This window comes from Schistocerca cancellata, chromosome 8 (assembly GCF_023864275.1).
Source record: "Schistocerca cancellata isolate TAMUIC-IGC-003103 chromosome 8, iqSchCanc2.1, whole genome shotgun sequence".
Lineage (NCBI taxonomy): Eukaryota > Metazoa > Arthropoda > Insecta > Orthoptera > Acrididae > Schistocerca > Schistocerca cancellata.
Genome location: NC_064633.1, coordinates 523,346,342 through 523,371,577, shown reverse-complemented (window position 1 = coordinate 523,371,577; position 25,236 = coordinate 523,346,342). Strand labels below are relative to the sequence as shown.

The 25,236-nt window shown below is 47.3% G+C and overlaps 1 protein-coding gene and 1 pseudogene across 1 annotated transcript in view; both read right to left on the bottom strand.

Annotated features, from left to right (window-relative positions):
• LOC126094583 (RNA-binding protein MEX3B) overlaps positions 1 to 25,236 on the bottom strand; it is a 142,651-nt gene that overhangs the window by 10,792 nt on the left and 106,623 nt on the right. The window lies entirely within an intron of this gene.
• Positions 11,023 to 11,140, bottom strand: LOC126095812 (5S ribosomal RNA; annotated as a pseudogene).

Sequence of the window (25,236 nt, the reverse complement as noted above, 5' to 3'; positions counted from 1 at the left end):
GTGCTGGTGCGGGATTTTAATAACGTAGTCAAAGCAAAACGGAGCATGCAAATCTGACTGAAGCCACATTTTCCACATTGTACAACACTTGTACATCCAAGCAATGCTGTATCAATTGCTGCACTAACTAAATTTTCAAAGATGACATTGCCACACCGATGTCATAACCTATCTTCAACAGAGCATCGTACTTCAGTAGCGTGTTCGTATTATTCGTTTGAACTTTGCTTTGAACCTTTGATTGTAATGCCACACCTGGACTTAGAAGACAATAGTTATACCACACTACCACGTCAGTAGAAAAAATTTTGTTCAGAGTAATTTGAAGCAGAAGGAAATATAGGGAGTACAAACAGCTTCGAAATGTGTGTTTTGGTCCTATTATATCGGTATTTTGTTTCTCTGCGTTACTCTTGTCCCTATCAGACCTTGAAATATATATATATATATATATATATATATATATATATATATATATACACACCTTTTTTAGGAGGGTGGTTTGGGAAGTTCTTGAAATCACCACGAGAGGTCAGCGCTAACGCCATAAGTTGTTCAAGTGATATTCATTGGACTGTAGCCTGTAAACACGTGCCATGTCAGTACTCTTCGAAAAGAGCTGGCGGTGACGTGGCTCTTTTGTTCCCGCTTAATGATTTGCGAAGACTGAAAAAAATAAAGATTCGACCAGTGATTAAGTACTTCCTAAAGAAAGGTATGAAAGTAAACGACATTCATGCCGATTTCCAGAACACACTAGGGGGGACAGTTCCTCCATATTCAACTGTTGCCAAGGGGACAAATGAATTTAAATTTGGTCGGAAGGGCTTAGATGATCCGCGCGGTGGTCGGCCAAGATCTGTCACCACTCCAGAAATCAATGCAAAAGTGCACAAAACGGTCATGGAGGATCACCGATTGAAAGTGCGTGAAATTGCTCACATTTGCCACGTATCATCTGAAAGGGTATATGAGATTTTAACTGAACAATTAGAAATGAAAAAATGATCTGCAAGAAGGGAGCCGCTCGATCAAAAACGCTTGTGTCGTCGCCATGGCAAAATTACACGAACAAAGGTATGAACTGTTGCCACACCCGCCTTATTCACCTGCATGGCTCCCTCAGAGTTCCATCTCTGCCCAAAACTGAAAATTTTTCTTCGTGGACGAAGATTCACTTCAAACGAGGAATTGATGGCCGGAGTTGACTATTTTGCAGGCCTGGAGGAAACAGTTTTCCGAGGTGGGATTAACGCACTGGAACATCGTTGAACCAAGTGCATTAATCTACAACGAGACTACATTGAAAAATAAAGTTTCAGTGTTTCAAGTACTTTTTCCTATTCCGTTCGTAGCACTTTTCAAACCACTGTCTTAATTTACTGGCCTCTGACTTTAGCTATTTAGCCAGAGAAGTAACGACAGCCTTAGACTTTGAATAGTTTATCATTCTGACGTGTCCAGCGGTAGTGCGCAGTTTTTCATCTAAATGGGCCATACAACATTTTTCTGGAATGAAAGATGATTATCTTAGGGGTTTATATATCAATTGTTAAACCTCTTCTGAGCCGGCCGGAGTGGCCGAGCGGTTCTAGGCGCTACAGTCTGGAACCGCGCGACCGCTACGGTCGCAGGTTCGAATCCTAACACGGGCATGTATGTGTGTGACGTCCTTAGGTTGGTTAGGTTTCAGTGGTTCTAAGTTCTAGGGGACTGATGACCTCAGACGTTAAGTCCCATAGTGCTCAGAGCCACTTGAAACCTCTTCAGAAGGTAAGCGACAAACAATTACAGTCCATTTCATTACTGACATCTCTTTAAATGTCGAGTACATTAGTCTCGCTAATATTTTTAGTCTCACGCGTAAGTAGAAATAACTTAGTATATCGCAGTTCAGGTTCCAGAAGGTTTGCTGGGCTGAGAAAGCCGTTTCCATACTGACTCGTCAAATAGTACAAGCCTTAAATAACAAAATATCACGAGTTGATATTTTTGTTATCTTTCCAAGGCATTTGACTCTATAGGTCATGTTAGTTCCTCGGAAAAGCAACTTTTACGGAATATATGGCTTAACATAATACAGAAGGTCGTAATAATTCGAAAAAGGTTGGCAGATCAGAAAATTTTAGTGACTGGGAAGAAATCGCAAGAGGAGTCTAAAAAAGTTCAATTTTGTGTCAACTCCTGTTCCTTATATATTTGGGAATAAACTCCCCCTTACAGCAAGCAGAATTTGTACATTATCAACACTGGCCACTGCAAGGTATGCTACATGGTGGCGCTGAGGGCACGTTGAGTGGCGCAAATGCGAATATCCGTAGACCGGGGTGGGGGGGGCATCTCGGAAATGGCAAAGCTGGTCAGCTGTTCGCGTGTCACTGCCGTGAGCATCTACGGTAAGTGGTTGAACAATGCTGAAACCACGAGCAGGCGACGAGAAGTTGGGCATTCGCACCACATCACAGAACATACGGGTCGGAGGCTTGCCCGTTCTCTAAAGCACGACAGGAGCGATCTGTGGCAGATCTGACGAGAGTAGCTTGGCGAAATTAGCGTTCCGCAGCTGAGGACTGCTATGTGTTCTCGTGTTGACTCAACATGATTATTGTGGGCACGGGATGGTCGAGATTGGACAGCAGTGTCGTCTGATTGGATGAATCCCGTTTACTGTTAAACCATGTCGATGGTCGTGTGCAGATACGCCGTCAGCCAGACGAACGTCTGCTCTAAACATGCACCGCTCTGTGGACGCAGGCCGGTGGGAGCAGCAGTACTGTGTTACGGGCTTCCAGGGACCTGCCAACGTAACCGAGAGCACCGTCCCAGCTGTGGACTACTGACCACCTGCAACATCGTACGCTTGATGTCCTCAACAACGACGCCATCTCCCAGTAGAGTAACTGTTCGTGTCACGAAGCCAGAGCCGCGCTGCAATGGCTTGACGAGTACGATCGCAGACTCACGTCATGTCTTTGCCATCACATTCGGTTTACCTGAATCCGATGAAACCCAACTGGCACGCCATCGGACGCCATGTCCGCGCCCACAAACCGACTGCCCGTAAATTGCGAGTGTGCGCAGATGTCTGGAAACCGATCAAGTATTGTCGAATTCACGGCACGCACAATCGGAAGTAGGTGGTCATAATGTTTCGACTCTTCAGAGACAAAGCAAAAGAAGATATGGTAAATGACGTTTGCCGAAGAATTATAAAAGTGGTTCTCAGAAAATGGATTATCCACAACCTTAGAAAAACACACTATAATTATTTCTGCTCAAAGTCTTACCAACAATCGATGTAGCCCATGAGCAAGAGTCAGTGAGCTTCTCAAACAAGTTGAGCCACTTTTGCTCTTCGTGTTACCCGCTAATCTCTGAAACAAACGAATCGATTCTCCTGAAGCAGTTTCATATCTCCCCTTAATAACGCCTTATGGAATAATTTTGTGGCGTTCATCACTTAATGAAAAAAAAAATTCCCATTGCGCAAAAGCGAGTGTTAAGAATATTGTGTGTTCGTCCACTGACGTCCTGTAGGTACCCATTCAAGGAGCTAAGCATTGTAACTGCGCCGTCACAATACATATACGTGGTGGAATCCAAAATTTTCGGGGCTGGTGCTGCCACCTGCTAGGTGGCGAGAGCTGCATATCTGATGAGTCAGTGTGCGGAGTGCCATTTAGCTGGAGGGCGTTGTTTAGTGTGTGACGATTTTACGATGGATCTGCTAACAGAACAGCGCGTGTGTATCAAATTCTGTGCGAATCTCGGGAAAAGTGTTACGGAGACCCTTGCAATGATTCAAAAAGTGTTTGGGGGACACAGCATGAACCGTACGCCTATATGAGTGGCATGCTGGGTTCAGGGCCGGCCATACAGACTTCGAAGATGATGCTCACACTGGAATGCCCGTTAGCCGCAGAACGCCAGACATTGTTGCCAAACTTCAACGACTGGTTCGTGCAGATCGACGTCATACCATTCGAGACCTTGCAGATGAAGTGTGTATTGGTTATGGGGCATGTCAACGAATGGCTGTTGATATACTTTCCGGGATGTGAGGTCGTGGTCGGCAAGACTCAGCGGAGCAGCGCCTCTGAGGAAGTCCAGCGCAGTCCTGGACGAAACGTAAGGAGCAGAAAAGTTCTTGGACCACGACCTCACATCCCGGAAAGTATATCAACAGCCATGTCAACCGGTCGTGAAAGCCTTCATTCTACATGTCAACGAATGTTTAATGATTAACTGGGCATGCATCGTGTCGCCGCAAAATTTGTGCCAAGGATCTTGACTGCCGATCAGAAGGCACAGCGTGTTCAAGTGTGCACGGACCTTCGTCAGACCGCATCTGATCCAACATTCTTGTCACGGCTTATTACCGGCGACGAGAGCTGGATTTACGGTTATGACCCAAAGACAAAGCAACAATCGTCCCAGTGGAAGAGCCTGGGCTGTCCAAGACCCAAAGAGGCGAGACAGGCGAAGAGCAAAGTGAAGAGCACGATCATCGTTTTCTTTGATACCAAGGGGATTGTGCACGAAGAATGTCCCACCCAACCGAACAGTGAATTCCGCGTACTACTGTGACGTTTTGCGACGGCTCCGTGAAAACGTGCGGCGACGAAGGCCCCAACTTTCGCGTCAAGGGAACTGGCTGCTGCATCACGACAACGCGCCCCGTCCTTGCTCATCAGGACCATTTTGTCAAAAATGGCGGTTGTACCCCACCCACCGTACTCGCCCGATTTGGCACCTTGCGACTTCGCGTTATTCCCAAAATTGGAACTCAAGTTGAATGGCCGTCGGTTCGACACTCTAGAGAGGATTCAACAAGCAACGCTGGCAGTGGTAATCCTCAAAGAACTGGACTTCCAGAAAACGTTTGACAAGTGGCACTAGTGCTGCTGGGACCGGATGGAAACTACTTCAAGGGTGACGTGACCATTAGTCGGAAGATAAGATTTTCAACAGATGGTAGCACCAATCCCGAAAATTATGGATAGCACCTCGTATTCTCTATTGAAATTCGTCACAAATAACGCATCACAGTTTTAAAAGAAGTTATTCCATACCTATATCATTAGCGGAAGAAAATTACGTTTATTAAAGCTGTCACTCCCTCAAAGGAATTCAATATACGGCACAAAAATCTTCAATCGTTCGCCCAATAATATAAAATGTCTCACAGGTAGCAGAGCAAGTTTTGAATCTGACCTAAGAATCGTCTGTCCTCGACAACAGTGAAGTCAGTAGCCAATACAAAGGAGGGGGGCTAAATAAATGTGTTCATTAATGTTAACGCAAGTCATGAATACGTACCGTCGTCTTCGTCCGACATTTCGATAAAAGGGTCATCTACGGAACATGTAACAGACTGATGTTAAAGGAAAGGGGGGGGGGGAGGAGAACAAGTACTACTGGTGGGGGGGGGGGGGGCGAAGAAGACGGTAACGTGATTTAACCACACAGTCCCCTCCCCTTTTGCTCTTCGAACCAAATCATGGAACCACACCTGTCTATGAGCCTGGGTTATGGACGCGACAGTGGAATTCAACTAACGTAAACTGAATTGTACTGAAGAGCCAAAGACACTGGTACGCCTGTCTAATATCACTTAAGGCCCCCGGGAGCACAGACGTGCTGCAACACGACGTGGTATGGACTTGACTAATGTCCGAAGTAGTACTGGAGGGAACTGACACCATGAATCCAGCAAGGCTGTCCATAAATCCGTAAGATTACGAGTGGGTGGAGATCTCTTCTGAACACCATGTCGCAAGGCATCCCAGATATGCTCAATAATGTTCATGTCTGGGGAGTTTGGTGGCCAGCGGAAGCGTTTAAACTCTTAATAGTGTTCCTGGAATCACTCTGTAGCAATTATGGACATGTGAGTGTGTGTGAGGGGGGGGGGGTCTCATTATCCTGCTGGAATTACTCAAGTCAGTCTGAATGCACAATTGACATGAACGGATGCAAGTCATCAGACAAGAGGCTAACGTACGTGTCGCTAGAGTCATTTCCAGGCGTAACTGGTCCTATATCACTCCAGCTGCACACGCCCCACACCCTCACAGAGCCTCCACCAGCTTTAACAGTCCCCTTCTGACCCGCAGGGAATACTGATTCATGAGGTTGTCTCCATACACGTACAGGTCCATCCACTCGATACAATTTGAACGGAGACTCGCCCGGCTAGTCTACATGTTTCCAGTCATAGACAGCCCAATGTCAGTGTTGAGAGCCCCGGGCGAGGCAAAGCTTTGTGTCGTGCAGTCACCAAGGGTATTCAGCTCCGAAAGCCCATATCGATGATTTTTCGTTAAATGGTTCGCAGCTGACACTTTTTGATGTCCCAGCATTGAAATCTGCAGCAATTTGCGGGAGGTTTGCACTTCTGTCACATTGAATGATTCTCTGCAGCCGTCGTTGGTCCCGTTCTTGCAGGATCTTTTTCCAGCCTCAGCGATGTCTGAGATTTGGTCTTTTGCCGGATTCCTGAAGAAATGGTTGTACGGGAAATCACTTCATCGCTGCCTCGGAGATGCTGTGTCGCATCGCTCGGGCGCCGACTATAACTCCGTGTTCAAATTCACTCAAATCTTGATAACCTGCCATTGTAGATGCAGTCACCGATCTACCAACTGCGTCAGACACTTTTTGTCTTATATAGGCGTTGCCGACCGCAGCGCCGTATTCTGTTTACATATCTCTGTATTTGAATACGCATACCTCTACCACTTTCTTTGGCGCTTCAGTGCATATTAACCGGAGAAATCTGCACGTTTCACGGCTTTATTTTCTGTCCTCTGTATTCATTTCATACTTCTTCCGGCTATTTATACTTGTATGCAACTTTTAGAGCGATTTGCGTAAACGACGGCCACAAGATGTCAACTAGGCACGACACGTTTTCGGAAACTGCTGGTAATGAACTCGAATAAGTGCCGCAGACACGTTCGAGCAACGAAGAGGTGGTGACGTCACAGCGCAGACGCAGCCACGAGGGAGAAAGGCGGCGGAGGCCAAGGAGGCGCTGCAGGCCGACGTCCTAGCGATGCCCTTCAGGACTCAGCAAACCACAACACAGCTCACCTTGGAGCGTGTCTTTCAACCCTGGCGCCATTCACATCTTTGTTCTCGCCTGGCGAGCGCTCCGCTGCCTCCGCCGTCTCTTCATCTGCGTCTCTTAGCGCCTTACGATGACGACATGCATATTTCGGGGGTATAGCACAAACAGAAAGATGCTGATGTTTCGCTAACTTGTTAGTCTTCGTGGCGTCTCTCTCTCTCTCTCTCTCTCTCTCTCTCTCTCTCTCTCCAGAGAAATACCTTCAGAGAGAGAGAGAGAGAATCTTGAAAGAAAGTGAAACAGACCATAAGCAGTTCTGAGAACAACATAATAGAAAATTTCGAAATGTGGTTCAAATGGCTCTGAGCACTATGCGACTTAACTTCTGAGGTCATCAGTCGCCTAGAACTTAGAACTAATTAAACCTAACTAACCTAAGGACATCACACACATCCATGCCCGAGGCAGGATTCGAACCTGCGACCGTAGCGGTCGCTCGGTTCCAGACTAACGCCTAGAACCGCGCGGCCACTCCGGCCGGCTCGAAATGTGGTGCTAGAGAAGAAAACCGAGGGTTAGGTGGGTAAATTTAAGAGAACGACAACAGTAAAACCAGTTTCACGGTTTTCTTGAATAAACTATAAATAGTATTATTTGCTTGTTACCACGTTGTCTATGATCTGCAATCAGGTCCCTTAAAAGGCCTCGCCATACGTTTGATCAAAAAAGTCGTTTGTTCCCCGTTCACCGCAATGTGAAATTAACAGCTTCAGGCGGTGGCATCGCTACAGTTACCCGACGTCTGTAGTGTATTTGTAAACATACCTGCAAGTTTTAGCTGGTGTGTTCCTACGTGTTTTTAATAACCTTGCTTTGACGCGGTTGGGGGGTGAGCAAGGAGGCACAACGCACACTGTCAATCGTGTGCTGGTGGGGAGGTGGGTTATGCTGCAGATGATTTCAAATCCACACTCACTCTGAAGTACAGGTGTCCCAGTTTACTCTGCTGAGGCAGGCCGACACATGTCAGTTGTCATTTGAGGACGTTGTATTCAACCAAGCGCATGCAATGCGACATCTTTAAGTGGAAGTTGCAAGGTCGAGCTGTTCGATCAAAAATGGGCTTTCTGTCCTTTCGCTGCAGATGCCAACGCTTCGCAGTGTGTCATCCACAGGTTGTGAATATGCAACAGGAAGATAGGTCAGTACAGTAGGCAAGTTGGAACGCACTGCAACCCCACGTCAAGAGCAATATCTGGCGGTATCTGTGTTGCGGCGTGGTAGTGATACTGCCAGAGTACTGCATCTCTGAAGGGCTACTGGAACCGCTGCGTCCGATCAGACCGTAATGGAGAGGTTACGAGGAAGTAAGGTTACGACCCAGACTGCCTGTCCCTGTCCCTGCTGACGTGGCAACATCTCGCACTCCGCCTTCAGGTTCTGCCGTTTCCGTATCAACAGACAGCTTTGTTACTGGGGAAACAAGTTATTCACAGAGTGGTCTAGATTTTCTCTGCCGCAAGATTATGGCAGTGTTCGTGTGTTGAGACGCAGTAGTGAGGGCTATCCGGGATGATGGGTCGAATGGGTCTTTCCATTTCGTTTTGAACACGTGTCGAAAATTTCACTTCTTTTACATAAAAGATATAGGATGTAATTTAATCAAAAATGGTTCAAATGGCTCTGAGCACTATGGGACTTAACATCTATGGTCATCAGTCCCCTAGAACTTAGAACTAATTAAACCTAACTAACCTAAGGACAGCACACAACACCCAGCCATCACGAGGCAGAGAAAATCCCTGACCCCGCCGGGAATCGAACCCGGGAATCCGGGCGTGGGAAGCGAGAACGCTACCGCACGACCACGAGATGCGGGCGTAATTTAAACAATTTGTGAAATGTAAAGTATAATTCGCTAACAAATTACCGACCGGGAATCTAACCCGGGCCCAGTGCATGGGAGACAAGCACGTTTCCAACCAGGTAAGCAGGCGGGCCTAGGTTGCAGTGGGTACTTTGAGATGAAGCTTGCACTGGATGGAGTATATATATATATATATATATATATATATATATATATATATATACTTTAGCTTTGGAAAATTATATATATTTTCCAAAGCTACTGGTAATACAAAACACGCTTCTCTGCAATTCCGTGACTGAAGCGGTTTGCTGTGTACTCACGCTGACAGTTTCGTGCCCGCACGCACAAAATACGAGCGATGTAGCCAGCAGGCTTCTGCGAACGCGCGTGTGCTGTGGCCACGCCCTCTCGTCACTCGGTGGCGCACAATGATGCGACGCCGGGGCGTTTCCTGAAGAGAGGCGCGGCTATCTTTGGAATGCCGCAGCTCAGACAGATGGCTGTCTCGAGGGCTCTGCCGCCGCCCACAGAAAGGTCGGATTTATTCTCGGCACCGCACCTACACCACGCACTAACGCACGGCGCTAACATGCTACGCAGCCACTGTCGCGGCAGTGAAGTTTTCCACGCGTGCCCAAAACTTGTCCAAAATCGGAAAATATGGAACGGAATGCCACCGATAACTCAGTGTAAATGTCCGTCAATATTACAAGTTGAGCGCTCGGCACATGAAAGGAATTCTAGGGGGAGCGAAATAGTGCCTGCGACCACAGACTAACCACTATTCACTCACGCATGAAGGCATCTACCTAACTACGTTATGGTTGGTTGGTTGGTTGGGGCTGAAGGGACTAAACAGCAAGGTCATCAGTCCCTTGTTTCAAATGTGGTCCATTCCGATAGTGTGTCATCTCAGAAAAGTCAGAACGATAAAAGGGAAAAGGCCGAAAAATGTAAAAGGGCAACTCCGTTATGGAGTCACGTACTACTGTTTCGGCAAGCCCAGGCAGAGCGAATGATTCAGCAGAAACTCTGTAAATCGAAACCGGTTCAAATAACACCATCTACTGGTAGTTCTAGGGGACTGATGACCTCGGACGTTAAAGTCCCAAGTGCTCAGAGCCATTTGAACCATTTTTTTAACTATTACTCCGATTGGAAATGTAAATCTACCTCAGTAGAATTAAATCAGGAGTTGAAGAATTAGGAAATAGCTCGATAATTGGGCAGCATTACAACTGACGACGGCTGTTATCAGGAGATGTAAAATGTAGACTGGAAAGGAAAGCTTTCCTGAAAGAATTTTAACAGCGAAAAATTGCACGTGTTAGAAAGTTTCTTCTGGAAGTATTTTAACTGGAGCCTATATCGTCCAAGTCTCAGTTCTCCATAGGTGAACAGACTGAACAGCAAGAGCAGAAAGTTGGGGGGTGGGGGGGGGGGGGGAGGAATGTTGGCCGGCACACAAGGCAGCAATGAATCTGTCGTGAATTTGAGGTGCTAAAATTGCGGAAGGAGAGCACGGCTTTAATGAAGTAAGCTGGTAGCAGTAGTTACGTAGAAATGGAGAGGCTCGCTCATGCCGAGATGGACTAGCGCACAGGGTTGAAATGCAATATGATAAATCATTCGATCTCGAATGCTAAACAGTTAATAGTTATTAGGAATGTAATCTGTTAGACATTGAACCAATCCGATCTATTCTAGGCTTCCGTTACCGCAATGATTTTCCCTAAATTGTACCGTATTTTAACTTGCCCACCAACCTCTCGGACGGCCGAACATTTTTATTACTACTGGACAGAGAACGGAGGGTCGTGTACTGATTATCGCTTTCAAGTTACGAAGTAGATGTGGGCAAACAGTTTTCCTACCTCTTACACTCCGTCTTCAGGCCACGAGTGGCCTACCGGGACCATCCGACCGCCGTGTCAACCTCAGGGGAGGATGCGGATAGGAGGGGCGTGGGGTCAGCACACCGCTCTCCCAGTCATTATGATGGTATTCTTGACCGAAGCCGCTACTATTCGGTCGAGTAGCTCCTCAATTGGCATCACGAGGCTGAGTGCGCCCCGAAAAATGGCAACAGCGCATGGCGGCCTGGATGGTCACCCATCCAAGTGCCGGCCACGCCCGACAGCGCTTAACTTCGGTGATCTCACGGGAACCGGTGTATCCACTGCGGCAAGGCCGTTGCCTTTCCTACCTCATACAGTTCAACTAAATTTTAACCAAAGCAGGATCTTGTTCTTATTTATACACTGACGTATCGCCGAAGATGTGGCTCTAACGCTATGAACTAAGTGGGATCATAAATATGTACGATACAGCTTAAGCCGTCTTAATATGTAAATTGAAAGTGGATAGGAAAGGTATCACTAGCGTCAGCTACATCGGCACATTACGCAGAATTGGTGGCGACGAGAGAAATCTGTAACGGACCGGGACTGGAATCCGGGACCGCCCGCTTACTAGACAGGAGCGGGAACACAACTTCACGGACCACCTCGGCTGGCCTCACACACTCATAGAGCGCAGCCGTCTTTCTCCTCATGATGGATCATTGGTAAACACGGTAGTCTTCTGATGAGAATACTAACAGTCTGAACAACTTTTTATATATTGTATGAATACAATACATTACGTCACTTGTATAAAACGCTGTGTCAGTCATTAAGATCAGTTTGGATTCCGTAGAAATGTCTGAACAAGTGAGGCAATACTGACCTTACGACTGATCTTAGAAGAAAGATTAAGGAAAGGCAAACATACGTTTCTAGCATTTGTAGACTAAAGAGAAAGCTCTTGACAATGTTGACTGGAATACTCTTTCAAATTCTAAAGGTGGCAGGGGTAAAATACAGGGAGCGAAAGGCTATTTACAATTTGTACAGAAACCAGATGGCGGTTATAAGAGTCGAGGGACATGAAACGGAAACAGTGGTTAGGAAGGGAGTGAGACAGGATTGTAGCCTCTTTCCGATGTTATTCAATCGGTATACTGAGCAAGCAGTAAAGGAAACAAAAGAAAAATTCGGAGCAGGTATTAAAATCTAGGGAGAAGAAATAAAACCTTTTGGGTTCGCCGATGACATTTTAATTCTGTCAGAGACAGCAAAGGACTTGGAAGAGCAGTTGAACGGAATGGACAGTGTCTTGAGAGGAGGATATAAGATGAACATCAACAAAAGCAAAACGAGGATCATGGAATGTAGTCGAATTAAGTCGGGTGATGCTGAGGGAATTAGATTAGGAAATGAGACGAAGTAGTTGCTATTTGGGAAGCAAAATAACTGATCGACGAAAAACGTCTGTGCTTTAATGACTTCCATCCCAACTCGCGTATCATATCTGCCACACACTCTCCCCTATTACGTGCTAATACAAAACGAGATGCCCTTTTTTGCACCCTTTCGAGGTCCTCCGTCAACCCCACCTGGTAAGGATCCCACACCGCGCAGCGATATTCTAACAGAGGACGAACGAGTGTAGTGTAAGCTGTTTCTTTAGTGGACTTGTTGCGTCCTGCCAATGAAACGCAACCTTTGGCTCGCCTTCCCCACAATATTATGTGTGGTCTTTCCAACTGAACTTGTTCGTAATTTTAACACCCAGGTACTTAGTTGAATTGACAGCCTCGAGAATTTTACTATTTATCGAGTAATCGAATTCCAACGGATTTCTTTTGGAACTCCTATGGATCACCTCACACTTTTCATTAATTAGCGTCAACTGCCATCTGCCACACCATATAGCAATCTTTTCTAAATCGCTTTGCAACTGGTACTGGTCTTCGGATGACTTTACTAGACGGTAAATTACAGCATCATCTGCTAACAACCTAAGAGAACTGCTCAGATTGTCGCCCAGGTCATTTATATAGCTCAGGAACAGCAGAGGCCCCAGGACGCTTCCCTGGGGAACACCTGATATCACTTCAGTTTTGCTCTATGATTTAGCATTGGAGGGCAGCGTGGAGGGTAAAAATCGTAGAGGGAGACCAAGAGATGAATACACTAAGCAGATTCAGAAGGATGTAGGCTGCAGTAGGTACTGGGGAATGAAGCTTGCACAGGATAGAGTAGCATGGAGAAAAGATATAAGAACTAGAGGCGTCCCTGAATCCAGGTGTTCATTTTTGATACTCGTGGTTCCATGCCAGTAGTTTCTACACTACTGTTGCCATGTGCAGCTTCCTTCGTCCCCGGCAGTGATAAACGACACGGCGCCACCGTAGTTTAGTTTTTACGTCTGCAGCTGCAGCCGGCCTGTCTGCGGCGCGGCTTCGCTCCGGGCGCCGGTCGGTGGTCTCGCGCTGGTGACGTCGGGGCCGGAAGCGAACCCACGTGCGGCGGCGCGTTCAACGGCCGGCCTGGGCCAACGCCAGCCGCGCACGGCTGCGGCTGGCGCATCGCGCACTCTACCCGCCGGGGCACACCCAAAGTCTCCACACCTGATGCGGCGGCATAAAGCAATGAAGCGGTGGATACCTAACGTCCGATCGAGAAAAATGTTTTGTGAACCGAGGAAACTAACTTCTCTACGCATATACTAAGATACGTATCTGTTCTGTCGGACATGTCCGAAAGAACAGATACCATCTGTGACCAAGCAGCTCGTTAGAATGAAATTACAATGAAATGAACACCCTTAGCTGCGTACAGGCGTTGACATACGTCAACGGGGCAGATGAAAATGTGTGCCCCAACCGGGACTCGAACCCGGTATCTCCTGCTTACATGGCAGACGCTCTATCCATCTGAGCCACCGAGGACACAAAGGATAGCGCGGCTGCAGGGATTTATCTCTGGAACGCCTCCCGCGAAACCCACATTCTAAACGTGCTGTCCCGCACTACATTCGTAGTGCCCCCGCCCATTACACACATTACTCGCGGCGCGTTGCCGATTCCCGTGAGAGTTCGGGCACTGTTTGTTCATACGCACAGAAGAAGAAGAATATGGTCAAGTGGCCGGTAAGCCTTAACTATGTATTTACTAACAAGGGAACCTCCCCATCGCACCCCCCTCAGATTTAGTTGTAAGTTGGCACAGTGGATAGGCCTTGAAAAACTGAACACAGAAAGAACTATGAAAAAAATAAGCAAAATATAGAAACTGAGTAGTCCATGCGCATGAGAGGAGAGTGTGAGCTCAAGAGCGTCGTGGTCCCGTGGTTAGCGTGAGCAGATGCAGAACGAGGGGTTCTTGGTTCGAGTCTTCCCTTGGGTGAATAGTTGAACTTTTTATTTTCAGACAATTATTATCTGTCCATCCGTCCGCTCTATTTGCTGGATTCAAATTACCCACGGAATACATCTCACGTATTTAATGCACTCTCGTCCAAAGTAGCGAACAGTCAACTGCCAGCCAGGGAGCCTCGTTAGCAGCAATACTCTCTCTTCCGTGCGCTGTAGTCGACTGACGTGTGTTTCGATGTTTGTTTAGGCGTAGCGTCCCCATACTAGGCGCAGTTACCTCGCATCGGACGGACAGATAATTGTCTGAAAATAAAAAATTAAAATCTTCACTGGATGGCAGATTTGAACCAAGGACCTTTCATTCCGCAGCTGCTCACGCTATCCACGAGACCACAGCGCTCCCGAGCTCACACTATCCTTGATGTTGCTTATCTTGCGCATGAACTACTCAGTTTGTATATTTTGATTTTTTTTTCATAGTTCCACACAACTCCTCCTGTTTTCTCGACTGATCTGTGTTCAGTTCATGGCCTATCCACTGTGCCAACTTATAACTAAATCTGAGGGGCGGGGGGGGGGGGGGGGGTGCCATGGGGAGGTTCCCTTGTAGTACATGTAGTGCGGTACAGTACGTTGAGAATGTGGGTTTCGCGGGAGGTGTGCCAGAGATAAATCCCTGCAGCCGCGCTATCCTCTGTGTCCTCGGTGGCTCAGATGGATAGAGCGTCTGCCATGGAAGCAGGAGATCCCGGGTTCGAGTGCCGGTCGGAGCACACATTTCCATCTGTCCCCGTTGACGTATGTCAACGCCTGTAAGCAGCTGAGGGCGTTCATTTCATTGTAACTTCTCTACGTGTAACAAGGTAATTGGTTCCTAGGACACGCCCCCACGTCCAGAATTGCTGCAGAGTGGCTCCAGGAACGCTCTTCTGAGTTTAAACACTTCCGCTGGGCACCGAACTCCCCAGGCACGAACGTCATTGAGCGTATCTGGGATGCCTAGCAACGTGCTGTTCAGAGGAGATATCCACCCCCTCGTACTCTCCGCAGCCCTGCAGGATTCATGGTGTCAGTTCCCTCCGGCACTACACACATTAGTCGAGTCCATGACACGTCGTGTTGCGGCACTTCTGTGTGCTTGCGGAGGCCCCACATGAAATTAGGCAGGTGAACCAGTTTCTTTGGCTGTTCAGTGTATGTTCCGGAGAACAACTAGGCACTATCATTTAAAAGGTTCCGCGTTCTGGTGCAGGGCGACCGCCGTGCCTTCATCTCTCAATGGTGTTATTTGGATGCTATAGGAAGAGGAGATACCGAGCGCTGGACATGACAAGTACCGTTCTAAACTGAAGCCTATGCTCGCATTTTTTGTAAATATAAAGAGGAGCCCCTGCACGCCCAGGTTCGTCAGATGGTGACCTTTCAAAAGGATATACATCACCTCTACTTTGGTTAGTACTAGCAAGTATTCCGATGAAAATGCAACAAAAGCAGCTATCTATTTTCGGAGGCTTTTTCGTAATTTGTAACTTTTAGAGAAACGTCATGGATGGCGTATTTTTTTAGTAAAACCTGCATTTTGTCGCCATGTTAAAATTTGCATCTTTTGCCAAAACACGGCGGAGTTTACAGAATGTCACCTCACTAATATGTCGTGCCGAAGCAATTTTGAGAGAATTCTGAAACTTTTGTTTGTTAGCTGACAAACTGACGACAAGTAAGATCAATACCTTACGAAAATGCACATCTTTGGTACAAAAATACATGTGTAATGTCATGTTCCGAAGCCCACAGAATTTCATTTCACCAGCTATTGATGGCCCTTAAAAATTACATTCCTCCACCGAAAAAGTTCGTAATAAGTGGATTAACAAGTTTTGTATAATAATCATATGACAAAATACCGTCCTCTTTGCACGCTATCATTTGCCAAAATATCATTTCGTTATGTCAAACTGTTCATGAAATATAAGGAATGTTGTGATTACTTCATTCTATCGCTGGCGCCCGCGCGATCGCAAATGAGTGTGCTACAACAGGTCAGTTTTCTCAAGACTGGCGACAGACAAACCTCCACGAAAGTCTTAAGAAAAATGTAAGACCTTGCTAAATTCCATACACGGCAACATATTAAAATTTATGCACCCAACGCAAAATCATAGCGACCTCTATTTTTCATTGCATACTTTTTCGAATTTCGCGCACAATTACTATGACCATTAAGTAAATGATGGGCATGTCAACATGAAGCTGCCAAAAAAGACAAACGCAAAAATTCGATTTTTTAAACGAACAGATTTCGTAAAATCGTTTGAGAATGATTGCAGGGCGCGCGCCTCGATTCTGCTTCGCAACGTGTCGCCGACCGGCCGGTAGTTGACCAGCCATGTGTGGGCTTCCCCTTCCAAACCAATGAACTCTCACAGCGCTTCGGACGTAAATCGGTCACTGCACTGTATCCTGCGCGGGCTATGCACCTCCGTTAGGACCAGAGAAACTGACGCATATCTGACAGTCTTTTTACTAGCCGAAAAAGAAAGTGAGTACCAGTGGAACCAGAACCGCCCGCAATCCAACATGTGGTGACCTGCAGAATATGTAGGTATGTAGATTAAGTACATTACACTACACACTAATTCAGCCACTTAAGACTACGAGGTAGGAGTTGGGCCATCCAGAAACAATCCGAACACACGACGGGCCTTTCACCAGAAAATGCTACCGGAACACTGTGCTATCAGTTTGTTAACTGATGACGAACAAAGAAGAGCAGTGTAATGTGTCTGGACCTGACAGACACCTTAATACAAAGAAGATTAACGTGGACGAATATTTTCTGTCACCGCATGCCAAACTATCTGGACTGATGTGAATGCTCTTCCGGTCATCCCTCGCCACCAGATGAATGCCGAATTTTAAGGAAAATAAGTGACATTTCAGCATATCGTGCGGTAGAGGACCAGCTGCCACCTAGCTCAAAGCTTTCTCGGGCGCCGCGTACTCCCCGTGTTGGCTGCTACGTAGGCAAATGCAATTCCCTGCTAAGAACGGCTGGCAGCACGTTGGCAACACTGTTGTGTTCACATCAGCTGCAGTCAGCAACCCATTTTATTCGAGATTCTGCACCCACAACAGCAGTGCTCAGTTGCGTCGCCCGCCCCATTTGACGCTGCTCGGCTGGTGCGTACTTCCAGGGACGGCCAAAGAGAGAAGGAGCGCGCCCCCAGTCGTTTACTAGCAGGGACTGTATAGCTGCTGGGCTGTGTACGCCAAGAGAGCGACACACCACGCCACGCCACGCTGGGGGAGCCGACATATTTTTACCGCGGCCGCTGGAAATAGACGCGAACGTGTGGCATCGGCTACAGCACGCTGCAGGCGACAGCACCCAGCCAGGCCAGGCCCTTCCCGCGTCCTTGGGGGAGCCGGCGCGGCATCGTTTCGCAAGGGCCCACAACCGGCCCTTCCGTGCCCCCGCGGCGCCTTTCACAGGCGCACAGGGATGTCCACGGCGCGACGCCGGTCCAGAGAACAACACGTGTGTGTGAAGCCGTAAGCTCTGCGGCTCAGCAGGTAATAACACAGGACATGCCAAACCCAGATTGTCACAGCCACAAATTCTGTCACCCACAGCTTCTTTCAACCCTGGCAACTCCTTAGTTTGGAATCTAAGTTCAGGTAAGATCCCTAATAACTTGCTGGGTACGTCAGATCAAAACGTTCGAGGAAGGGCTAGGGCGCACCACTCCATTTGAAACACGCCTCGTTAAGTGCGGCGATGATCAGACGAACTTTATGGCGGAGAAAAGCTTAGCGTTCGCATGGTGTGTAAACAACCGATATACTCCACGTGTGAAGTTACTCGGCGCACGGGAGCGACCGTAAAGACTTTTCCCATTTACAGTCGCTCCCACCAGCCAGCGCGCCGAATGCCAACTCTGCGCAAACATTACTGTAACCTGCGTACCTGGATTCAGACTGTTAGACCACAACTTTACGTCGTCGCGGCTTTAACACATCCCATAATCTTTGAAAATGTTGAAATTTAAATAAGAACAAATTTTTTCAGCCATGTGTGAAATGTTTACTTTCAATAAAGCCGAGGCAACTGAGCAACTTGCAAGTGAAGGAAACTAACAAATTCGCACAGAAAACGTAGCGCTGATTTGTGGTAAATTTCAGGCAAATGAACTTCGTGAAATCTATTATAGCGGGTAGTAACATGAATTTCTGGGCAGGAACTGGTAATTATGGCTGAGTAGACCCATATATTAAAAAAAGCAAGTGCAAATTATACCCTTCAATTTTCATGAACACGTTATTTTTTTAACACATTTCTTCACTAGCCACAGAAGAAAAGAAACAAGTCCCTTTTCATACAGGAAATGTTATGCTTAAATCTTCAATGTTGAAAGTTTCAGTACAATGTAAAGCTGTGCTTCACACAGACATTGCGAAAGCCGTGTACAGGATTCGTTCTCTGTACATTTGTTTTGGATAAATTTAATGTGTCAGTTTCTGCTTAACCACGGGAAGTCATTCTCGTGTATACACTGTGGAATTACCAACGTTCATGAGACCTTCGTCGTGATACTTCAGTCTTTAGACGACATAAATTTCATTGCAAAGTGGTATTATCCATTCACACGATAACTCTGAGTACGGATACGACGTCTATTAAAAAAATTCCGGAATTCTGTCCTCGAAATTTTTCTACGCTTACCTTTTACTTATTGTGCATGGCCTCCACCTAAACACTTTCGTCCACAATTGATTCACCAGTACCAAATCCGTTTCCACTTCCGGAAGCAGTATTGGTACGCCTCTTGCTGGATAGCGCAAAACGCCATCTGCGAATTCTCTTTCTCTTCTATCGTTACAAATCATCATTTCAACGAGTTATTTCAACTTTTTCTTATTTCCGAAGTCCGCTGGGATCGTATGGTTCTCTTTAAGGATCATCTCGTTCTCACTTGAGCGAACCAACAACTCTTTACAGATTGCGAGGCGAATGTCTTTCTGGTCCTGACTCATGAGCCGTGGGACGAACTTGGCGGAAACAAGACAAATTCCAAGATGCTGTGTCAGGATTTCATGACACGATTCAACTGAAACATTAAATTCTTCTGAAATTTCTCCGACAATCAGTTTTCGATTGGCGCACACAATTCCGTTGACGTTCCTCGACATAAGCGTCGCCGGTACACGCCGAAGAATGTCCTGAATGCGTGTCATCTTTAACTTGTCTGGCGATTTTTAAACCATGTTAGCCATTCGAGACTCATAGCACGCTTATTGTATTACTGGGTGTGTGTCTGCAAAGGTTTTCCTGAGTTTCACGCAAAATTTCATGCAAACGCGTTGCTCGTCTAACTACCATCTCGATGAGCCACCGAGCCCGAAGCTGAGGTCACAGAGGTTCTCAAAATCCAAATGAACAGCAGAAATTGCTACTCGCCCCCCCCCCCCTCTCTCTCTCTCTCTCTCTCTCTCTCTCTCTCTCTCTCTCTCTCTCTCTCTCTGCTCCCCCCACCTTACCGCGTAGTTACGCGCTGACTCACTTTCTCCATTCAGCATGAAACGCCACTGCGGTGGACCCAATGAATTGAACAACGCGCACCGCACGCGATATTATGACTAGGCCGGCGGAGGGAACACGTGCGCGGTTCCACTGGACAGCTGACACGCTCAGTTCGCGCGGCGGCCGCCAGCGGCAGCACCGGCGCCTCTCGCCGCTGCAGCTCAGTCACACGCCAGCACCGCCTGCCGCCCGCTATCAACAAACCGAATAGCCCCGTGTTCAGCACACAACTCGCGCTTTGTCCAGAATGTACCACCTGGAGGAACTAAAAGGCACCACCACCTCTTGCGGCGGCAGCTTTCAACTTTAAGCGCCACCGTTAACGAGGTCCGTGTAGCAATCACAATATTCTCGGACGCGCAACGAGTTTTCTCAGCAGTGAAACGGCGTGGGCGATCGTCCGACGTTTTTATGGGATTTCGCAGGAAGGTCTTAAGGTCCACAGTCGAGGGCATTGGCCACATGGCTGTAGTGCGTTACCTAGCACCATCCGAGAATTCCATCAAAATCCAAGCAAGCCGTTCTCTCTCTCTAAAAAAAATAAAATAAAATAGTGATCAATAATTACGGAACAACAGCTTTGTGCAACAATGAGCTCTTATCTACGACAGGCACGTAAATGTTTTCGAGTTACGAGACCTCATAACAGTTCCCGTTTATTGCGTATAATCTTTCTCAAATGATTTACTTTAACGCACACTGTCTCGCTCAGCGTTACGTACTCCACATACGCAAGGAAGTCGATAACAGGACAATATTTTCACACGGTTGTGTTGACAGAATGCGCTGCCGGAAAGCTCCCGTTTACTGTCTTTTCTTGACACACTTCAGTGCAGCAGGTCAGACTAGTTAGGGTACCATATGTGTTGCTCATCACGGAGTGGTCTTCGGTAAAAATTCAGGCAGTATCATGCGACATGTTGTCTTACCCTGTCTCTCTCGAAATGACCAGGCGCGCGCGCGCGAGAGAGAGAGAGAGAGAGAGAGAGAGAGAGAGAGAGAGAGAGAGAGGGGGATAGATGCATGTAGGAATTCTGAGTGAATCCGAGTTCCAATAATTGTCTCAAGTTTCGTGTAACGGAGCCTTGGTCTCCCGTGACTCGTTACAGTGTTAACTCGAATTCGTTAATTTATCCATCCGTAATGAACCCGCTCAGGTAGGCGTGCGTGTTGACGAGCAGTTTCCGGAACGGAAAAGTGCGCCGGCCCCGGATCGAATATACCAAAGGGTCGGTGTGCTGGGATGGCCGCACGTGGTTTTTAGGCGGGTTTTCCACATCCCACTGGGTGAGTACCCAACCCCACCTCAGTTACACGATTCGCCAACGTTCAGAGAACTTTCGCTCCCTCTGACATGCAGAACACTACATGCAGATAGTAGGGCCATACACATTCGCGTCAGGGGGCGAGTGTAACAGTGTCGCGATATCAAGGATATCCGAACGCCCCCCCCCCCCCCCTCAAAAGTTCGTCAAAAACTGAACACAGCTCAAGCATAAAAACAGGAAGGAAATGTAGAAATTGTCGTACATGTGACACTTGTGTAGAACAAATAGGAGGCAAGTACGTCTACAGGTCCCTTCCTTATACCTCACTGATCCAAGCTGACGTTACACCACGATACAGACAAATCTGCATTCAGCGAACATACGTCAATAACCGGACGGATAGGTACGGCCAAACTTTCAAGGAAACATTCCTCACACGCAAAGAAAGAAAATATGTTATGTGGACATGTGTCCGGAAACGCTTACTTTCCACTTTAGAGCTCATTTTATTACTTCTCTTCAAATCACATTAATCATGGAATGGAAACACAGCAACAGAACGTACCAGCGTTACTTCAAACACTTTGTTACAGGAAATGATCAAAATGTCCTCCGTTAGCGAGGATACACGCATCCACCCTCCGTCGCATGGAATCCCTGATGCACTGATGCAGCCCTGGAGAATGGCGTATTGTATCACAGCCGTCCACAATACGAGTACGGAGAGTCTCTACATTTGGTACCGGGGTTGCGTAGACAAAAGATTTCAAATGCCCCCATAAATGAAAGTCAAGAGGGTTGAGGCCAGGAGAGCGTGGAGGCCATGAAATTGGTCCGCCTCTACCAATCCATCGGTCACCGAATCTGTTGTTGAGAAGCGTACGAACACTTCGACTGAAATGTGCAGGAGCTCCATCGTGCATGAACCACATGTGTCGTACTTGTAAAGGCACATGTTCTAGCAGCACAGGTAGAGTATCCCGTATGAAATCATGGCAGTGAATCGAGGAAGAACAGTCCATACTGACGAAACTAAAATGTGCTCTAACATGTAAATTAAGCGTTTCCGGACACATTTCCACATACCATCTTTTCTTTATTTGTGTGTGAGGAATGTTTCCTGAAAGTTTGGCCGTACCTTTTTGTAACACCCTGTATATCACGAGGGCTAACACGGATCTCCCCGTTTGCAAGTCTATCACTGTGATGACCCTTCATGTTTCTATTTTGCTTCTTTTTCACGGTTCTGTATACATTCTTCCTGTTTTCTTGCTTTATCTGTGATCAGTTTTTGACGGGCCATCCACTGAGCCATCTTGCCACTAAATCTGAGTTTTAAGTATGGCGACCCTGCGCCGATGTAGGTCAAGGACACAAGAGAAGTCAGCTTGCTCTACACCTAACTGAATACCGTATCTTTACAATCGTGCAAATTTCCACATTTTGCGTCGCGTCTCATTTTTGAACAAAATAGTTCCATCATTCACAATACTTGCTAGTAACAACTATAATGCCCACTTCACACTCCCACCTTCAATCGGCATTGAGTCGGGCTTCTGACTTTTTTTTTAGAAAAGTGAAGGTTGCTTGGGTGACTACTCAAAAGTTTCATAATTACATCCTTACTCTGAACGGAGCCACTGGAGACCACATGTCCGTTACATCAAAATATTCAGCAAATATCGTACAATCTCCGAAGACATCGAGACAGTTCCTGAATCTACACCACGCCACTTCCTCATGTGTACAGCGGCGAAGTCCTTCCGGCTCTGCCAGCCAGGTGCCTAATATTAGCAGCGGCCGTCCCCCTCCTCAGCTGAAGGCCGCCACGTGCCGTCTGGCACAGCACAGCTGATCGCCGGCTCGGAAGCGCTACTTGTCCAGTACTGTGGAGCACACCGAACCACACCACTGCTCGGTATCTTCAAATCTCACCTCTCTGTGGTATTGCAGGTTGTACTACAGCTAGTCAACAGTAACACACTGATGGGCCAAAGGAACTGGTACATCTGCCTAATATTGCGTGGGGCCCCCGCAGGCACGCAGAAGTGCCGCAACACGACGTGGCATGGACTCGACTAATGTCCGAAGTAGTGCTGGAGGGAAGTGACGCCATTAATCTGCAGGCCGCTCCACAAATCCGTGTGAGTACGAGGGCTTGCAGATCTCTTCTGAACAGCACGTTACAAGGCATCCCAGATATGCTCAACAATGTTCATGTCTGGGGAGTTTGGTGGCAAGCGGAAGTGTTTAAACTCACTCTGTAGCAATTCTGGACGCGTGGGGTGTCGCACTGCCCCGCTGGAGTTGGCCAAATCTGTCGGAATGCACAATGGACATGAATGGATGCAAGTGATCAGACAGGATGCTTATGTACGTGCCAGCTGTCAGAGTCTTATCATATCAAGGGTTCCATACCACTCTACATGCACACGCCCCACGCCATTACAGAGCCTCCACCAGCTATATATAAAAAAAAGTTCAAATGTGCGTGAAATCTTATGGGACTTAACTGCTAATGTCATCAGTCCCTAACCTGAATTAACCTAAGGACAAACAAACACAGCCATGCCCGAGAGAGGACTAGCCTCCGCCGGTAGTAGCCGCACAGTTCCACCAGCTTCTACAGTCCCTGGTGACATGCAGGGTCCATGGATTTTTGAGTTAGCCTCCAGAACCATAGTAGTCCATCCACTCTATAGAATTTGAAACGAAACTCGTCCGAGCAGCCAATGCGTTTCCAGTCGTCGATAGTGCAATGTCAGTGCTAATGGTTCCAGGCGGTGTAAAGCTTTGTGTCGTGCAGTCAAGGGTACACGAGTAGGCCTTCGGCTCCGAAGTCCATATAGGTAACGTTTCGTTGAATGGTTCGCACGCTGACACTTTTTGGTGGCCTAGCACTGAAATCTGCAGCTATTTGCACTTCTGTCATATTGGATGATTCTTTTCAGTCGTCGTTGGTCACATTCTTGCAGGAGCCGCAGCCATGTCTGAGTTTGACGTTTAGTCGGATTCCTGATATTCACGGTACACTCGTGAAATGGTCATACAGGAAAATCCCCACTTCACCGCTATCTCTGAGATGCGGTGTCCCATCGCTCGTGCGAATACCACGTTCAAAATCACGTAAATCTTGATAACCTTCCATTTTAGCAGCAGTAACCGATCTAACATCTGCGCCAGACACTTGTCTTACATAGGCGTTGTCCGCCCCCCGGTAGATGAGTGAACTTTCACCCTATGGAACACTTTCGGGATAAGAACGTAGCGTCCAAAATCACGACCTCCTCTGGTTTTGGCTCTGGGGGAAAAATGGGCTGCCAACAATAAACACTGTTCCCAGGAGACTGAGCCGTCATAAAGGCGAACCGTTGACACACCCCGCATTAAGGTCCATTAATAGGTGTCCGTATACTACAGATTGCCTTATTGGCACGAAGTATGTAGGCATCGCCTCGTATCTAAACTACCCCAACATTTTCTGCAGTACTTGCGAGTTCACAAGCTACGCGCTCGAGCTTGTTTCGCGGCTGACCTTGCAGTGTAAGCCAGTTTGTTGCCTGTGTGTGTGTGTGTGTGTGTGTGTGTGTGTGTGTGTGTGCGCGAAAGCTCTTCCGCGTGTGCTCCGTTCTAAATTAGCCCAGGTGAGCGTGCTCCGAGGAATGTCCTGTCCTTTTCTTTCTGTACAACAAGACGAAGACTCCATTGTCTCCGTGCCAAGTGGAGCTGAAGCGACGTTCTCGCCGCGCTACCCTCATGACATTTTCCAATCTCTGGTTGAAATGAGGAGCTTTTGGCGTTTTCTCCCTTACATACGCCGGCCACGGCAGCCGAGCTGTTCTAGGCGTTTCAGTCCGGAACCGAGCGACTGCTACGGTCGCAGGTTCGAATCCTGCTTCGGGCATGGATGTGTGTGATTTCCTTAGGTTAGTTAGGTTCAATTATTTCTAAGTTCTAGGCAACTGATGATCTCAGATGTTAACTCCCATAGTGCTCAGAGCCATTTGAACCCTTACATACGCGACGAACAATGCATAAAGTGTAACTTTTATAATGTATAACAAACTTGGATCACAATTCATTAAAGGAACACACCGCCATTTAACTGTCTTTCTTTATGTAAGTACAACGTCATTTGACTGTTTCATTGTTTATGTACGGCTCCACACTACGTTCCGTCCTGTGAAAAGGCGTCAGAGGTACACATACAGTAGGTCTTCAACAATTAAGGCCGTTCTGCCGAAG